The sequence below is a fragment of the Rhamphochromis longiceps genome, linkage group LG3 (genome assembly GCF_057381845.1).
Source record: "Rhamphochromis longiceps isolate RC_006_pf linkage group LG3, R_longiceps_female_GT1.1, whole genome shotgun sequence".
NCBI classification, from domain to species: Eukaryota; Metazoa; Chordata; class Actinopteri; order Cichliformes; family Cichlidae; genus Rhamphochromis; species Rhamphochromis longiceps.
The window spans coordinates 3,899,927-3,919,716 of record NC_140559.1 but is presented as its reverse complement, the minus strand read 5'-3'; the positions used below and the strand labels follow the sequence as shown (position 1 = coordinate 3,919,716).

The window sequence follows — 19,790 nt, the reverse complement described above, 5'->3', positions numbered from 1 at the left end:
TCTTGGTTTTTGTTCTTCTTATTTATCAGTGTGGTGGGGCGTGGTCTGCGGTGCCATGCGGACGCACCTGCACGGCATCCGCAATCACGCCCGCCGTGTTAAAACACGGGGACTCAGGGGTTGGTGGTTGTGTGGTGTGACGTCTGAGGTGGCAGCGAGGCTGGACTAGCCAGCCCGCCGACCCCCGGCCTAGCGGGGCTGTCCCGCTCCTCTGCCTCCAACTCCGGCTGCCCTGGAGCAGGGACCTCCGTCTCCTCGCACAGCTGCTCCGCCACCGCCTCCGCCACTCCCGTTTGGAGTGGCTCCCCGCACTGCGCCTCCGCCCCCAGCAGGCACAGCCCCTCGTCCACCTCTTGGTGGAGCGACTCCTCTGCCTCCGGCAGGTATAGACCCTCGCCCGCCTCGTCCTCGGCCTCCGATTGGAGCGGCTCCTCCACCGCTCCCGGCAGGAGCAGCCCTTCACCCGGCTGCTCCTCCTTAGTTTCTGTTCCCGTGTCCCACGTTTCATCGTTTCATGTCGAGTCAGCCCTGTCTCTCTGTTTCCTGTGTCTCCCCAGTCAGCCCCGCCTCCCTCGGGCACTCATGTGTGATACAGAGTAATAAACCTGACTACATTTGTTACACTCTCTTTATTACCTGTTACTTTAAAATTCATACACTAATTATGTCTGCCCATCTCTCTAATGTGAAGGTCAAAGGTCAACATCCCAGTGACATAAGAATAATCCCAAAGGGGCAAAGGCAGCGGTTAATTTAGCACATTTAGCATTAAGGGTACAGCAAGGATATACTTTTACTTATTGCGGCAGGGGTGTGGTCTCTGGCCTGCTGCAGTGGAGGCTGGTGGCGGGACGTTGGACGGCACAGGTGAGGGTGATGGAGCTCATGACTCTCCCCTTTATAGTGACGGAGGAGACCAGCGTGGGGGAAGCGTGTAGTGGAGGAAGCCGAGGAGAGAGCTGGTTTCTGGCTACAAAGACGGCGTCAAACCAGAAAAGATTGCTCGTGGTCAAATAATGTGTCAATCACCTGTGAATCAAACTGTGTGTGGCTCAGTTCATGTCACAGTGTTGTTTAGTATATCTTCACTTGTCTCACTCTCCTTCTGTTCTGTCCATCAGGACGATCCTCAGCGCTTACACAGATCCTCCATCGATGTTTTGGATCCAATCAGTGATCAGTTCTACGAGGAGGCCTGGATGTTCACCAGCGCTCGCTACACCTCCATCTACCAGAAGGTGAGTGTACTCCTTTGTACTCAGATTAACATTTTACTTCTTAAAATACATTTTCATATATGAGCTTTCTATTATTTCATGGGCCATTTAATCAATATTAAAATTACAAGCATATCAACAAAGGTGAAGCTGGTTTTTTCCACTTGCTGTCACACAGTCATGGAGGAATACAATAAATACATAATCAGTCATAGATCCTGAACAATGACATTAAAAGAAAGTCTGTGGCTCTAAAAACTAAACAGTATAAAGACATGCTCCAAGCTGCTGTTTCTCTCCTACTCCTCTAGGTTTTCCACTGTCGGCCATCCAGCGATGCTGGAGGGCTACCTGGCCAATGCTGGCCTACACAAAGAGGTCCCGGCTCGGAGGAGCTGAAGAAGATCCTTGCCTTCCTCGTCAGTTTCCTCTTCAGTTCCTATCCCAACAAAACCTTCTTGCACCTATTAGCTCCAAAGAGGCTATGGTGCCCGTGGAGGTCTGGACCTGAGGCCTGTGCTCATCACGTGGATAGAAAACACTCTGACACCATTCTGGAGGTCTGATGGGACTCTGACCAAAACACAGATGAAATAAAACTTGTGGCTGGAGCTTTTAAAATGACTTTTTCACCTCATAGATTAATGCTCATGATTGCATGTTAGCAAGACAGCATCTCCCCAAGGTGAAACTCTCAGGAGACATTTACTCTTAAACTGTAATCTGGTTGAGACTACTTGAGGAGATCTTAGTAGCGAGTATGTGGATTTAGTCTCTTCACCAACAGCAGACAGACCCATGCCAAGAAAGCAGACATGTTCTCAAAGAAAGCCGAGAGCAGAGATTGGAAAAAGCTAAAAAGAAAAAGCTGCAGCTTCAGACGACTATCTGCCTGTAAGGCTGAAAAAGTCCAGTTACGCTCTATTTTGGAAAAGCTCCCAGTTTTGGTAACCTGGACTTTTATTTCCCCTCTTCTGCTACAGATGTTGACTGTGACCTCAGAGGCCAACTGGACCACACAGCTGCAGCAGGAGTGAGGGAGAGGAGTCTTCATCCAGCTTCAAAGAAAACATCCAGGTAAAGTGACGTGGATCAGCGGATAAAGCCGTCTCCACTTTCAAAGGAGATCCTCTGAGAGAGAGACTCTCTGAGCCATTTTAGCCTCAAATTATAGGACTTTATAGTACAGCAACACTTTTAAAGGACAAAAATAACATAAACTGTGACTGTAATACAAAGTATTGCATGTGTTTTTAAAAGTGTTCCTCCGATGGGCAGGATATCACTATTAGACTGTCCCACCAGCCAACTTCAACAAGAGACCACAGCAGCATTCAGTGATCAGCACAGATGTTCCTCTAACACTCAGCATCTGATCCCTGTTGGTCTGTGTGCTTCTGCTTTTGCTCAGTTAGAAACCCTGCAGCAACCCGACCCAAAACTGTGTCTTCTTGTTGGCCTCAACGCTGAAGTGTCAAACGTCCAACATCTGGAAAGGAAACCACGCCAGTGTACTGTGATGTTTCACCAACATGTGGCAGACGCTGGTCCTGCCTTTCATGCTGACATCAGCAGAGAGCCCCGCCTACCTCAAAGCCTCCCCTGTCATGTATTGATCAGGATGATTATGAAGATGAGCGAGTGCAAATAAGACTGTAAAAGTCCACGAGCAGAATGTTTGGATGCTTTCTAATGATTCATGAATATCATGAGAGTGTTTGTGTGTTTTGTCTTTTCTTTGCTGACGTTTGTTACTAACAAAGACAATTTACGCTCTGTGTGTGTTTTCATCCTTACCAGCCGCACTCTAACTGCAATGAAGGAAACAAACTGTAGAAATGGTCGACTCAGTGACTTCATAAAATATTGAAGTGGTTCAGGTAGAGCCAGTTTTTAAATGACCATGAACACTGAGCGTATTGTATCTGTACAGCATGTTTTTCTATTAGACAGATTTGTAACAGAGGCCTTGCTCTCAGTAAGTTTGAAATCCTTTTCTGATTTCTTTTGTAATCTCTGATCTTTGTGTATCCTGCTCAGTTTGCGTGCTGCCTGTAGGAGTTTCTGTCTTTGTATTTGAAGAGAATTCATTGAATATACTCAGCTGCTTCCCTTTGGTGCCTCACACATCACTGAAGTTTTTCAGTGTCCAGTTATTTGTTTTTAATAGCTGTTTGAATTCTCTGTATGTTTGACCCTGTAGACTGTTTAATGGACTGCTCGTCTTCCTGTTTGTAACCACTGCCTGTTTAGGACTAAAGATTTGGATTTTTGACTTTAACACAGCCTCTGCGTGTCGTCCCTTTGTGTCCTCGTCCTCTGTGAATGTGTCACAGATGTTTCCATGATAATAACACAGCTTTCCCACAGTGGCTTGCAGCAGCATTTATTCACAGCACATTTGAGAAAGGTTCAGATTAACTCGATGAGTTTATATTCAGAATGATTCTGACAGTGGGCCACTGTGAATTGTGATCTTTCATCAGGTCAATGTTTAAGTTCAGTATTTCAAAGCAGGAGCTATGAACAGTCATCATGTTGGCATTAGAATTATTATTATTAATCATTATTAATAATGTCGTTACTCATGTATAACTTTGATTAGTATACATGAATTTTATCAATAGTAAAAATAATGAATAATTCATGTGTAACTTTTATTGTGTTTTGCATATTAATTATATTTAAATAGAGATGTTGACCCTGTCTCTACAGTAGCATCAGTGTAACATACATTATTGGTCCAAGCTGTCATAAATGGGGAGCCTGATCCTTTATTATGAAAACATGACGAGTATTTTTCTTGTCAGTTGGGAAGAAGTTGGTCTTTTTTTCCTTCTTTTTGCTCAGTTTGTCTTTTCTTTGATAATTGAAACTCTGATCAAACCTACTCATGTTCACAGCATGTAAAAGCAGCTGACAGTCCGTGGCATTGTTGTTTGTAGAGGTGCAGTGTAGTGGGAGCATAAATCAAAAGAAAACAGTAACATTTATGTAATAAAACATCTGAATGAAAATGAACAGGCCCTTTATGAACTTCAAAGGGATCTGAAAACAACACTTTTTAAAAGAGTATCTTGGGGTGTAGGTGGTCAAAATAGAAAACTGAGCTGAGACTTTAAGTTCAATCCATCCATTCGTTTTTACTTAGGAGGAAGAAATGTCAGGCTGGTGCAGGCTGGTTAGGTGCATGTGGTTATCTTTACCTAAATGAGTTCACTTTGTGGCTGCCAGGTTGGGCAGAAGTACCTGTCCCCTGTTAGGCTTAGTTAGGCTGTTCTCTTCTAATCAGACAAATAAGGCGATGACTTTCTGTGAACAGTATTTCTTATAACTCAGCAGTATAATGCATCATAAAACAATATCATTCATTCACAATAAATCAGCAGTCTAATGCAAATCAGTTTAATAAATGCAATAGTTATTACCTTTAGGTTATTACCTTTAAACCTTTAGGAGAGCCGTCTCTGTGCTGTGGTTCACCCTAAATCCAGACTGGAATATCTCCAGGATCTGTCTATCATTCAGAAAATCAGTAATCTGAGTAAAAACAAGTTTTTCTAAGACTTTACTTAAAAATGGTAAGTTGGATACAGGTCTGTAGTTATTAAAATCATTACAATCCAAATTGCTCTTCTTCAGAAGGGGCCTCACCACCGCCGTTTTAAAGGCAGCAGGGAAGACACCCAACTGAAGAGAGCAGTTCATCATGTATAAAAGCTCAGCCTCAAAAAATCCATAAAGTGTTTTAAAGAGTGAAGAAGGAATTGGATCTAAAAGACATGTGGTGGGTCTCACTGTGGAGAAAACCTTCTGAAGGTTCTCAGCATTAACCAGGACAAAGCTGTCCAGTGTCTCCTCAGGTACAATCGAGCCCTCAGATGTGTTTACAATCATATCGCGATTAGATAAAATATCAGATCTGATGGCGCTGATCTTTCCCCTGAAGTGGTCTGCAAACTGCTCACAGAGCGAGTCTGTGGGGCTTCTTTGGGAGCTGTTAAAATCAGGGTTAAATAAATGATCTATGGTGGAAAAGAGGACCTTGGGATTATTTTTGTTAATACTGATTATTTTGGCGAAGTATGAATTTCTTGACTTCCTTAATGTATTATTGTACATTTTAAGTTGCTCGCAAAATATTTGATGGTTGATAGTATTTTTATTTTTCCTCCACCTCCTTTCTGCTGCCCTGCAATTTCTTTTGAGTTTTTTGACTTCTTCGTTTCTCCAGGGTGATGCATGTTTTACGTTAATCTTTTTGGTGGTGAGTGGAGCAACGGAGTCAAGGCTTTTCTTCAGTTTGCTGTTAAAATAACTAAAAATCAAATCGCAGGGTGCAGGTAAAATCACAGGGGGGCATTCGTCTAAAACCCTGGTAAGATTTGCAGCCACTTCAGAGGTTAGATAGCGCCTCCTCACAGTTCGCACTGAGGTCTCCCGCTGAATAAAACCGGTGATGTTAAAAAACACACAGTAGTGGTCAGAGACAGCCAAGTCAACAACAGAGGACACGCTGGTGGACAGCCCATGGGTGATGACCAGGTCCAGAGTGTGTCCTCTGTTGTGAGTCGGCTGCGTGACATGCTGGGTAAAATCCAAACAGTGAAGAATGTTTAAGAATTATTTTGCTGCAGGGTCAGAAGGATTATCTATGTGCAGGTTAAAAGCACCGGTTAAAATTATCATATTATATTTTGAGTGTATGTTTGTTAAAAATTCAGAGAATTCCTTGATAAAAGCAGCGCTGTCTTTAGGTGGTCTATAAATTGTGACAGATAAAACTGGAGGGCTGCTGAAAACAATAGCACGGAATTCAAAAGTGGTAAAATGATCAAATAAAATTTGTTTGGTGGTGAGTGTGTTGTTGGCTAAAGATGCAGTCCCACCACCTCTCTTACCACTTCTAATAGAAAAAGAGAAATTAAAATTTGGTGGGGAGGCCTCAGTGAGAACAACTGGTGCATCCGAACCCAGCCATGTTTCAGTTAAAAATAAACAGTCAAGTTTATTATCTAAAATTAAATCATTAATAATAAAAGACTTGTTCGACAGAGAGCGGACATTTAAAAGTGCCATACTGATTGAGACTGGTGGATTTTTGACAATAGAGTTGAATGGATGTTGATATTTTTGAAGAGGCCGGAGGTTATTAATGTTTTTGGAGTTACTGGATTTATGATAATTCTGTTGCTCTCTGTTTGTGATTATGACAGGTATTGTGTTGACTGTGGGAGAGAGAGGTCCGAGTCCAGAGTTTTGTGTATTACTGTTAAAAGTGGAACAAATATAGGAGCTGGGACCAAGGGGACATCAGTCAGTAGCAGACGGATCAGCAGGTAATGTCAGTTTGGGGTAGTGACAGGGCGATGTGCGGCAGTGCTGTACGCCAAATGCCAAATTGGCGGACAGCAAACGGCGTCCCCAGGCGTTGAGGTGGAGCCCGTCTGCCCCAAAAAGATGCCTCCTCTCCCAGAAGGCATCAAAGTTGTTAATAAAACCCAAGCCGTGGGAGACACAGGCGGAGGAAAGCCAGGTGTTAAGGCTGAGCAGCCGGCTGAAACGGCCTATCCCTCTGCCACAGGTCGGGGTGGGCCCAGAGATAAAAGCACTCACCTGCAACTGACCAAGGAGGCTGAAGAGTTGGAGGAAGTCCAACTTCAGCAGCTCAGATTGCTGTTTGGGGATGTCATTGGTGCCGATGTGGATGATGAGCCGGTTAACCTGTGGGTGGGATGCCAGAATGTTGGGAATTCTGTCCACTATGTCAACAACAGTGGCTCCCGGGAACGACAGCGTGAGCGCCCCCCTCATCCGCACGTTCCTGACGATGGAATCCCCGAGGACCAGCGTGGAGAGAGGAGGTGCCACCAAGGGCTGTTGGCCATCTGAGACGCCCGCGCCGCGACACCGGAGGTGTTCAGATGGAGATGCGCCAGCCGGACTGCGTGAGTGACTCCCAGGTTTAGCTCTGACTCTACGCTCTGCTGAATCCTTTGAACCTGCTGATCAGTAAAGCTCTACGTGCTGCAGCAGATTGACCTCATCTGTGTTCACAGGTGTGGACCTCAGCGCTGAGGTGCAGGAGACTTTCATTCAGTTCTCCCTGCAAACAGCATCCAGCCTGGAAATACTGTCATCTTTCCCACAAATGGTGCTCTTATCTCAGAGAAGAAGTCTGATGTAAATAACTGCAATCAACAGTGATGTTCTGCACAGATCACTTTTCCATTTTGCTCTCTAGATGAGTCCCAGCTGCCTGACCTTGTGTCCAGGTGATCGTCTCACTGAGGAGCTTTTGTTCTGAAAATCTCACGTCCATCACCTGTTTCCTTTTTACTATCTCTGCTCTTTCTTTATTCACAATGCTCATAATATCACACAATTATATTCATCACCTGCATGTTTTTATCCAGCTGCTGTTAGAACCAAACAAATAAAAAGGATGAAAAGCCTGAAATCCTTTGATTTATTACATTTGAAACAAATATGAGAGCATCCCTAACAGCACAGCTGAGACCTTTGTTTTAATCAAGCCTCTGTATCGACACACTTGTAAAGATTCATATACAAAACATAATAGAATAAATCAATATAAAATACACATAGTCACAAAAATGCAGCCATGTTGTGAGTTTGCATCTAAAACATGCATGTTTCCCTTTGTACAGGCAGATTTACAGCAGACAAAGCAACACGCTGATCGACTTTGACCGCTGCAAAAACAAAACACCCACCAAGTCTGAAGTCGATCAGAGGAACTGTTGACAGACTGACAGACAAACAGATGCTTGATTCATTAGTGCGATTAAATGTTCTTCTTTAGCAGCATCACTTCATGTGTTTGTGTTCCAGGAATAAAGGTGTTAGGGGTTCCGAAAGAGACTCAGGCGCAGGCCAGGGTTTCCCTTTAAGCGAAGAACAGTGCGTTTATTCACAGTGAACACAATCACCAAGTGGCTATGTACAATGTGCAGGGGAAACGGGTCCGGGTCGCCAGGGTCCGTGGGAAACAGGGTTAGGGGAAAAGGTGCTCCACACTTTTTGTACAAAAGCTCCTCCTCAGTCACTCCTCTCAGAATCCGGTTCCAAAAACGATCTAAACACAAAAGGTCGGGTTAGCGGGATAATAACAAAGGGCTTTCAAGATACAGGTTGGCAGATACACAAGTTTGACTGACGCTGATAGTTCAACGATCCAGCGAAGACTAGTGCAGACTCGCCATCTAAGTAGTGCAGTAATCAGCTGGGATCAGCGGCCGGTGTGGTGATGAGCAGGTGTGTGGGCCAGCAGCGGGAGCCCGCAGTGAGCATCGCCGTGGCGAGAGAGAGAGAGAGGGCGAGAGAGCAAACAAACCACAAACATATTGCCCAATAGAGGATTGACCAGCAGGGCACAGGGACCATGACAAAAGGTCTGTTTAAACTGGACGTCTCCTCAGCATCACTCGTGCTGTCATGGTTTCAAAGCTGTGCAGAAAGAATCTGAGGGATGATACAGAGGTGACCAAAGTTACAAACATCCAGCTGTGCTGCAAATGTTTGCAGAGCTCCAAACTCTTTGGCTTTCTGCAGAGCAAGTATGGAAGAAGCACCTGAGCTAACTTCAGTTTAGACGATATGAGGAAAAATGCTGCTTCCCAAAGTTTCCTACAAGTATCCAGTTTATATTTAGAGAAGCGAAGGCTCTTTATCCTGACAACTACTCCCTGGTGGATCCCTGTCCTGTGACAGCAGCAAAGACTGTGTATCAGTATCATCAAAGCCACTTCAATAACCAGTGTTTAAAGCTCTCTAGCAGATGGACTTCAGTGGCAGCAGCCTCTGTCTGCTGTGTACAGAAGGTTCTCTGATGAAGCACACAGCAGATGCTGCACTACAACAGCAGCAGCAGCTCAGCTTCAGTTTGCTTCGACGCCCTTTTTGACCTGTGAAACAGCAGAAAATGAAACATTTCAACACCCGTTTGTTAGCGTGAGCTATTCTGCTGTTTTTCATCATTTCACAGGTGAAATAAAATCACATTTACTTCCTGTAGGAGTGATCGTGTCCAGCCTGACTGAGACCATGTGCTCCATCCTGCACAGGTAATAAACCTCTGACATGAAGGGCTGTCAAGTAGTTTTAGACAAATGGGGGTAAAAGAGACGTTAAAAGCTTAAAGAGAAACTACATTTTCTAAGAACTGTCTGACGTTCACCTCTCACACAGTGGATACGATTCTGCCGCTGCAGGAATAATCTTTGTGCTTATGAAACTGTCCATGTGTTTGCAGAAAATGTCACATGTTCAAAGCCATCCCAGCACCTGGGGTTTGTATAAGTGCAGCTGTTGGTGGGGAGATAGTCTCACTCTTCTATATAAAGAGTCAGCAGGCAGCAGATCTTCATCTGTGATCTCCTCCATCATCACGTCTTCACTCTTCAGCAGCTATGGCTTCACTTCGTGCCCTTCTGGGAGTGGTGCTGTGCTCCTCATGGTTTCTGCTTCTGCCTCAGGCCGACTTTGATTTACAGAGTCATCCATAATATTTTTTATTTTTTATTTTACTGCCCATCTATTTTCATACAAATGTCTCCGTCTTATGGAAAAGGGGTGGAGCTTATCCAACGAGGACAGGCAGGGCCCCCCCAGACAGTTTAGCAGTCTATACAGGAGGCTGACCTTTGCAACATGTACTTCTATAATGACTTCACCATTTAGGTTATTTGGTTATGTTTCACCCTGGATTTTGTGTGATAATATTTATTTTGTCCACTGATTTAAAAACAACAAACTATATGAATATAAAACAGAGTGAACAACAAAACATCAGCTTTGGAAACTTTGATGTAAAATTCTGCAGTTGTTTTCTCAGATATAGCATAAATCAAACTAACATACATCAGTGTGTTATTAATGTGCACACACACACACACACACACACACACACACACACACACACACACACACACACACACACACACACACGTGTTACAATAAACAGCTCTTATGCTTCTGTATGATTCTCAGTGCTTTCCATTTGCGTGTCCACAGGTTGCTGTAAGTGCTGCTTGACTGCAGTTTGCTCTCATTTCAAGTGGTTTGCTGTCACAAAGCCAACAGGAAGTCCGGCCATGGTTGAGCCAACTGAAGATGGGTTGAAGGTGGCGTCCTCGTTTCCTCTGTGAGTGCGAGAGGACAGACAAAGCAAACACCGTTTGGACAGCATTAAAATATTTACACTGATGATTAATGTTGTGTCTTTGCACCTGTAGCGATACATGTTGGAAAATGGAGACTTTAGCCACCAAGACTGACGTGCCTGGAAACTTCCCTGTGAGTACGCCCACAAAGACAGGAAACAGTTTAGCCACCGCGGTTAATCCTCCATCATCATCATCCAGTATTTTTCACATCTTTTCTTCTGCTGTTTCCCTTGTTGTCAGTCACGGGGTTTGTGACTGAAATGCGTGTGGTCGACGGGAAGCCTGACGAGTACGGCCTGAATCATTCCATCAACACCGGACGGAGTGAAACCTTTGTTGAAAACAGATTATATGGTAACGTTGCATTTAGCTTCAGTAAACTGTGAAGTTACAGCAGCAGATTTACATCACGTGGCTTCACAGGAAGTAGTCTGGACCTCAGCGCTGAGGTTCAAGCAGCTCTGCTTGCAGACGGCATCCTTCCTGAAAATGTTCTTCATCTTCCTAAAACCAGAACTTTTACATTGGTGCTGAAGTTCTATATAAAAACAGCCTGAAATACAAAGTGATGTTGTGCACTGATTACCTCAAACTTTCCATGTTTCCTTCTACAGAGGAGTGTCCGCCTGAGTGTTTTGTCTGATCTGTTGTTGATCGTCTCATTGACACTGCATGCAGATCTGACACCAGGGCTGGACTGGGACAAAAAATGGTCCTGGGCATTTTGACTGGAGACCGGCCCCCCAGGTATTAAAGGAAAAACCATGAAGCCTTTGAATGAAAACAAACGCTGTTGTCACAGTGATGGACGCTGTCTTGTTGGTATACATGCATCAGTCTAATAAACTTAAACCTGCACCATCCTCCCTGTCCTGGTATTCTAAACAGGAAGTAGACTGTTGGTCGAGTTAACCTCCTGAACATCTACAACACACGGTGGAAACCTGACATTAAGACAGAGACTAGAGGTGAGACATGATCATTGCTGATTACTGATGACAGATTTAGATATATTTTCATAAACCTTTCATTTGCCACATCAATAAACAGCACGGCAGGGCAAAATATGTTTTCTAACATGGCAACCTTTAAAAAGTGAAAGGAGACAGAAAGACAGCTGAGAAAGAATCAAACGGACTTTTTGATGCATTTTACACACAGTACTGGTGCAGAATCTAGAAAATGTGGGAAACACTGGCATCATATGCAGTACTTACTTCTGAAGAAATTATGATGGGACCCCAAAAAAATGACTATGTACAATAATGGATTTCTATACATTTTACATCAGATGAAAACGTTTGTTGTAAGATTCAGATAATTATTTATTAAAAGTGAGACATTTTAAATGAGAATAAGAAAGAAAAGTATTTCTTTGTGCCCCCCTCTCCCTGTTAATGCCCTACCTGCCCCCCTGGCAACACTTTGCTAGACCCGCCCCTGCACAGTTACCAGCTGTCAGCTACACAAAAAGGATCCTGGTGTTATTTGTCTCTCAGAAACAGTTCATAACTTCAACTCATTTTTGTTTTGTCATGTTTTGTTCTTTACATTGTCTTTCTTCTATATAATTGTTAAACATTTAATAAATATGTCTACAAAAAGATTTTAAAAACCAGACATTTCACACAGACACCCAAATGATTTCTGACTGATGAAGGGGGCTGAAGGTGCCCTGCTCTTGCCCAGCTTCTGCTGCTCTCTCCCTGCTCACTGTCAGCAGCTGGCAGCCTCGGTCCTGCCTGAGACTCTTCATCTATCAGTGCCAAAGAATATGGGAAATAGCAACGCACAACATGCACATTACAAAACAAGCACATGAATCAGCATTACATTCATTAGTGAAGTGCTGACGTTCGTTCCTAAACTTTGGGCCTTAATTAACATCACTGTGAACTAATGTTTGCTTTGCTTCTTAACCAGTGAAGCAGCGAGGGGCTTTCTGAGGTTCCTGCTCGTAAATGCCCAAAATGAGTCGAGTATTTCTCTGCAACTACAAACTCTGCTTTCATCAGAGGTGTAAATATTACAGCACTGTGTCAGAGTCACTGAGGCTGGAACACAGAAAAAGGAAGTAGATGTATTTATTTTTAGGCTTTATTGCCTGGAACCACTTTAAAAATACGCTTTGGGTCACAATTAACTGCAGAAAACCAGGAATCCACATATGAACATTATCTGTGCAGAGATTTATGCTTCTGAAGGTAAACAGTGAAAACTTGCAGCACTAAATGCACAGATAGCCAGGCGTTTCACATTTTGGGACCATCTGCCAGTTTTCATTTCTTAGGTATTGAAGAGCAGAAATGATTGAATTTTATTTACATGCTTAAAAATGTTTGCTTTTGAATATTATTTGAAGAATTACCCACACACTCAGGCACTGTGGGCCTGTTTCCCTTTGCACAACCGAGTGTTGGAAACGGGCCTTTTCTCTTTAAACTCTGAGGGGCTGTAACTTTGGCTTCTATTGGCAGATTTGCATGATTGACCCTCTTTTTTAAATAGTTTTAGCCAAGAGAATCAAGCTAACATCACTGTTTTTACGTCAGCTCACGTCACACGAGCTGTTTCAAGAAAAGTCCTCCTGTCACACAGCAATGCCTACATGAATCACACCACTCTGCTTAAATAATAATAATAATGTTTAGTGAAGCAGGTGAAGCAAAGGGCTGCTTTTAATAGGCTGGGAGACCCAGGTGTGCTGCTTTAGCTGCTGAGCCTCTCATGCTAGCCTCCATCTATAAGCTGGGATCACAGGAGCACTGCAGTCCTGACTAGATCAAGGATTGTTATTCATGCAGGTGACAAAAGTTTACATTCACAGAGTCATAGGATTGAGCCTGGTTTGAAAAGCAGCTGTTTAATGCAGCTGCTTAGAGTTCACACACAGCAGAAGAATCAGACTTGAGTCACATTTCAAACACTGGAAAAATACTCAGCAAGTAACAATGAAAACAGCACAGACTCAGTATATCCTGTTCAGTCCTGTGTTTGATATGAATGTGCTGTTCAGAGAGGATCTCATGTCCTCTTTTACAAAGCCTTTGTTTCATGATGTTTGTGTATAAATGAATGTAGGTGTGTTTCTAAGTGTGAAGGAGCCCTGGGAGAAAAGACTGAAGCTTGTGCCAAAGAACAAACAGGAAAGAAAGATCAGCATTAATGAAGACGAGCACAGAAGGAGCCCAAGCACGTGTTGCTTTTTCAGATTTCTCTAAAAGTGTGTGTTCATTTGTTCCATCCTTCACAACAAACAACAGCTGACAGACACACATGCACTCTGTGTCACTTCACAGGGGCTGATGAAAGTGGACACAGTAAAGGGAGAGCTGGACCTGCTCTACACATCCTGCACTCTGTTAACAGACTTTATTCTGCAGCATCAACAGATAAAAATATATGAAGATATAGAAACGTTTAACATTGTGACTGTTCACATTAGTGAAGCTGTTACTTTGCTGCCAGGTGGGAAAAGAAGCCTAAAGCTGAGTCTGATTAAACATCTGCTGCACCAGAGAGTTTCATGGCCCTGCTTTATCCTGTGCTTGCTGACCACCTCGTCCTGAAACCTCTTCATCATCCTCACAGTTGTGTGAAGAAAGAGGGAAGCAGGTGGAAACCATCTGTGCTGCTGTGTTCACTTGTGTGTGTGCGTCTATGGTCATATCTAATGTGTACCTACAGACAAACACAAACACCTGGCATTGCACAAGAGTCTCTATGGAGCAACCTGCAGATGTCAGAGATGTGATTAGAGGGTAAAGTGGACTAGTGAGAGCATCTATGTTGTTGTTGTCTGCTGGGGGACAGCATCAGCTCCAGAGATGCATCAGGATCAGCAAACTAATCTGCAAGGCTGCAAGTGTCACTGAAGGAGTTTGAGTCAGTGAGGGACTCAAACTCACACAGCTGGTCAAGAAGGCTCAGCAGCTGCTGTATTTCCTGAGGAGGCTGAGGAAATTTGGTATGTTGGCCAAGATCCTCAGCAGGTTCTACAGCTGCACTGTGGAGAGCAGCCTGACAGCTGCATCACTGCATGGTACGGCAGCACTACTGCAAACCGCAAACGCCTGCAGAGAGTGATAACAACTGTGGAGAAGATCATCAGGACCCCGCTGCCCTCTCTGCAGAGCAGCTACCATCACAGAGTCCAGAGGAGAGACACACCTCTGCCCTCGAGACGAAGGTTCAGAAGTGTGAAATGTAGAACATCCAGACTCAACAACTCCATCTTCCCCACTGCTATCAGACTCCTGAACAGCTGACCGACCTCAAACTGCAGTTTGCACATCAGGTCACTTTGCACACTAAGTTCATTTTGCACATTAAACTCCATGTACATCCATGTACATCGACATCTGCAGACCACACGTGTCTTCAGTTACTTATTTGTACTTATTTGCAGTTATTTATCTTTTTATTTTATTTTTTTAAGTTATTTTTTATCCTTATTTTATCTTTTTATTTATTCTTATCTTGTTCTTTTAACCATTATCTAACTTGGCATTGTGCACGGTGTGTTTAGATTCAGTTTAAATTCAGGGACACGGAGCCCCTGTTGATCCTCTACCTAATCACACGAGCCACGGTGTGAGAACGGGTGTGGGTCTCAATCAGCCAAGGTTTTGGGTGAACCCATTGTGAGATCTAGCCCCACGCTATCATGTGATTTCCTGTGATCAAATGTCCCAGGATGTAAGTGGGCGTTAAGACGTCCATGTCCCTCTTCAAGCAACTTAAAGAAGTCCAGACGCTTTTCTTTCCAAGCTCCTTCAACAACATCATTCATAGAACAGCTTCCAGCTTCTTTTGCTCGGCTACAGTTTGGATGGATTTGCAGATGCAACAAGACTAAAATGGTTAGGGTCAGGAGGTCAAAGGTCAGAGCTCCTGTGGGTCTGAGGGCGGCCTCACGCTGGAGAAGGATGAAGGAGTCTGACCTGAGCCAGTGTTTGACATGAACACATCAGCACTGCTGTCAGTGAGCCTAACGACAGCCGTTAGCATCATTTCAGTGTTTCAGTCATAAAAACACTTCCTGTCTCTGTGGTGGTTACAGTGACATCATGCAGTTTGTGCTTTGACCTCCAGAGGGCGACAAATCAGCACAGACAGAGAGCTCCATTCAAACTTTGCTGCCATCAGGAATAATTCTTCAAATATAATCATCAGTGTTTGAGCAGTTATGATATCAGGGACAATCTAGACATGTGTGACAATACTGAACATGTCACATGACACACCTCAAACATCATGTGATCCACTCTCAGTCTGCACTTTCATTCATGACTTCAACAGGTTGAAATGAGCTTTGAAGAAACATTCAGTGAAATAAATCTTTCATGGATTCATGTGAGCAGCAGATGAACTTTGTACCAACAACATCTTCAATAACAGAGTCTGAATGAAGCTCAGGTGTTGATGCTGCTCACTGATTGGACGCTTGGTTTCAGCTCTGCTCTCAGTCTTTACTGCACAGGTGAAGGTAGAAAGTGTGACTGGATCTATAGACTGGAAACAGAGAAACATGCTGAACATTTGAAGCTTTGCAGCAGAAATGTTCATGTTACAAATACAGCAGAGCTGATCTGGGATCAGTGTGTTCACACCTGCAGCTACAACAAGGTTTCATGTCTCCACACGTCAGCATGTGAACTTTACTCTGACTCAGTCTGAGCAGTCAGACGGCATATTTTTAAAGTTAACACATCAGCACACACAGAGCTGAGCCCCTCCCACCTGTGCTGAGTTTCAGGTGGAGTCCCGCCTCCTTCCAGGAAGCAGCTCACCTGTGTGTCCGTGTTTAGTGTCCAGGTGTGGAGTGGAGCTTGTTGTTGGTGTGAAGAAACTGTAAGTTTGCTTTGTTTCCTCCTTTAACAGTTTGTCTTTAGGAACTTTACTGTTTGTTCAGCTCGTGTTTGATTTCTTCACACAACAAACTGTCTGTTTGTATTTCCGGTCTCTCCATTAAAGTCAGTGTGTAATATTTTCCAACAAGGCCGAGTGTCTCCGCCATTTTCTGAGCTTTTGTGATCAGAGTCCGGGAATCAGACTAAACACACTGAATGTGGCCTGAGCTCAACCGGAGAGCCGCTGAGCTCCAGATGTTTTTATTTACACGCACAGCAGGAGACAGAGAGCGCACTTTGTAAATGAATACTTCGTATAGATGTGTGTTAGATACAGGTTCAACATGTCGGTCTTAAAAATACTGCGTCACAAACTGTTGGCTCCTCTCCAACAGGAAGAAGTGTTACAAAACACACAAAACTGAAACTCAACTTAGAACTACAGCTAGATCTGAAAAAAGTTAAAGTAGAAATAAAAACACAAACTAAAACTAAATTATTGAGAATGATCAATGAAATGATTTTGGAAAACTGATTAACATTTTACAGGAAATGGCCTGTTAGTGTTGTTAGTTTGGCTAAAAAAAAAAGACTGAGTCACTGCTTTCAAAAAGTTCCGTTTTTATCATAAAATCTGCATTAATCTACGTCAGTCCAGCCTCTGACCCCGTAAATATATAATAAATAAAAAATCAAATATAAACTGAAACAAGCAAACTCACCGTGGAAACTAACTGAAACTAAACAGAATTAAAAACACAAAGTGAAAAAGAAATGCAAATAAAAACTAATTAAAAATTACAAAACTACAACAACCTTGCTGTCTGTGGATATGTTTTGGGTGGAGGTTTCAGCCACCACAGATGTCTTCCTTCATTTGTCTGTAAGTCAGTGAGATCATTTAAAGATGGTTACATATCTGCCACAGTGTTAATTTAAAGTTCTCACCCTTTGTGTTCAGAGGCAGCAGGTGGAGGGACAGCAGAGGACTTTGTTTTTTAAAACAAATTTGATTCAGCAGGTCGGCCTCTGTTAAAAATATCACGAACTGTCCGCTCAGACTGTTCACACTGAAACAAAGATGGAGGATAAAACATGTTTTACATTTCTCAGACTGAACAAAAGTTACTGCATTAAGTTTAAAACACTGTTAATAAATCGGAACATTTAAAGATGCTTCAGTCACGGTTTTTATATTAATAGTAAGTCAGATGTTGAGCTTTGATGTGAAAAAAGTTTTTCTTTTTTCCTGGTGAGGAAAAAAGTTTGAAAGAAATCAGTTTAAAGTTTTATATACATATTTGATTTGTACGGGACTCATATTTTAATACTAAAGTAAACCTTTTGTCTTCTGTCTGTACAAAATACCAGATATTAAAGTGCAGATGTTACAGATGTTTATATCTATATTTTATTATGAAACAGAACAAATGAACAGTTTAGCACAAACAAACGTTAACATGTAGATATTGTACAAGACTGCAGTGAATATGAACTCAAACTCTGACTTTTAGAAGATTAAACTTTATAGTGACGTGTAGGAGAGGAACAGATGAACACGAACTTTGACATTTGAATACAAACAAGTGATTCTGAGCATTTTTTTCTCACCTCTCATCATCTTATAATATATTTGCTTATTCTTCATAAACAGTAAAAAAATCAGATCAGTGGATCTATTTTACCGTTTTAATGGCAGAATGGACAGAAGTTTTATATCTGTGTTTATTTTTGAGGGGATCACTGTATATCAGTACTGTTATAGTTTAATATTATTTCTGTACAACTGCTTCAGCAAAAAAGCTTAAAGTTTGAAACCAGGAGTTTCCATAGTGAGTTAAAAATATTTGCACAGCAGCTCCGAGAACTTTTATCAATATTTCTTTGAATCCTCTAAATTTCATTCATAGGTGTTGGACTGTTCATAGGTCTCAATAAAGTTTGTTTCAAAAGAAAAAGACTGACACAGACACGTCATCCGTCTGTGTTCATGTCACATGAAACTTAGTGGAAAATTCCTTCTTATGCTGCATTCAGGAGCACCAGTAAAACCTCGGTTCTCCAGAGATTAGAAACACTTTGGGTCACGTGAATGGCGGCCATGAAAACGACATTCTTGTATCAGAACCAAGAAATGTTGATTTCTCAGGGAACATTACTGATAATTAAGAATTTAGAGAAAGACACAAACATATTTATTTTAATAAAAGCTGAACCTGCTCAGTGGACAAACAGAAATGTGTTACGGCCCTAGCAGGGCCTCCTCCTGAAGGTGCCTGTGTGGGAGTGTCCTTCAATGGCTTCTGCCTGAGGTGCCAGCTCTCCCTTTTACACAGCTGACTCTCGTCAGTAATCAAAAGTATTTAATCCCAGGGAAAGGTGAGCTCTGGGCCAGAGTGCCATGTGAGTGGTTACAGCTAGTGAGCTGCTCGCTTTCTTTTTGGTTTACATTTTACTTTATTGACCAACGCCTGAGTTTTGTTTGTTTTCTTAAATGGTGATAGCGGCTTGTCCGTCTCTTAGTTGAGCTAGTTTAATAAAACTCTTTAATTTAACCCCTTTGCCTTCTTGTCTCCTTTTTCTGACCCGGACACTTTTTGTTACTTCCCCCTCACCGCCTAGACCCCTCAGGGGAACGTAACAAATGAGACGAGATTAAATCTGACATCACGAAGTTAAACAGTCAGAAACTCTTCTGAAAATCTGCCTCCTCCCCCCCTGTGCTAAGCTTCAGGTGGAGTCCTGCCTCCTTCCAGGACGGCTGTAAGTTTGCTTTGTTTCCTCCTATAACAGTTTCTTTAGGAACTTTAGGGGCTTTTTTTCTCCTCATGAACATGATGTGAGACAGAGGACAGAGCTGCTTGTGTTCTGCTTTTTTGGGTTTCCCTCAATAAGCTGCTCCCTTTATGTTCTCAGTTCTTCTGTATCTAATGTCAGCATGTGAGTCATCTTCAAACACAAGCTGAACATGTTTTCATGGTAGCATCGGTAGGATTCATGGAAAAAGCACTGATTCAGGTCACTAACCAGGTTCAGGGGGATGACTGGAGTATTTCCCAAACAGAGACATCCTGCGGGGATCTTTGTTCTCTTGTAGACTCTGATATTGTTTCCAATGTTTCCAATAACAAAAGAGAAAATCTGTTTGATTCACTTTTCTTTCTTTCTTTTGTAGATATAGAGATATACCTCTAGGTTAGATTTATTTCTCTGAACCTCCACAGCTGCAGGTGGAGGAGATGGTGTCTCCATCAGCAGATTCAGTGGAAAGGCCGGACTTAAAGGAGGCTTCAAAAGGCTTCCAGACAGGATGAACTGGGCTAAGTGAAAGAGAGGATAGAAAGGATTGTTTTGAACTTTGAATCATATAAAATCATTCCTGTAGTGTATAAATGTATGTATAAAAACATTGTAACATTTGAATGTCACAGCATATCTGAGTGAAGAATAAGTCAGTGTCTTTAGCTTGTATAAAACAGCCTCAATTCACCAAAGACATCTTGCTTAACTATAGCTGAGAGCCAATAAGCAGA

The 19,790-nt window shown here is 42.7% G+C and overlaps 1 protein-coding gene across 2 annotated transcripts in view; it reads left to right on the top strand.

Moving 5' to 3' along the window:
- Positions 1–19,790, top strand: part of LOC146672564 (protein NLRC3-like) — a 78,052-nt gene that overhangs the window by 35,679 nt on the left and 22,583 nt on the right. Inside the window, exon 2 of one of the 2 annotated variants that reach the window (XM_085401267.1) lies at positions 16,223–16,258. The gene's annotated coding sequence lies outside the window, so the exon portion shown is untranslated. Of the gene's footprint in view, positions 1–15,533; positions 16,259–19,790 lie in introns of those variants that run through there. The other variant, XM_085401266.1, reaches the window with a different exon arrangement.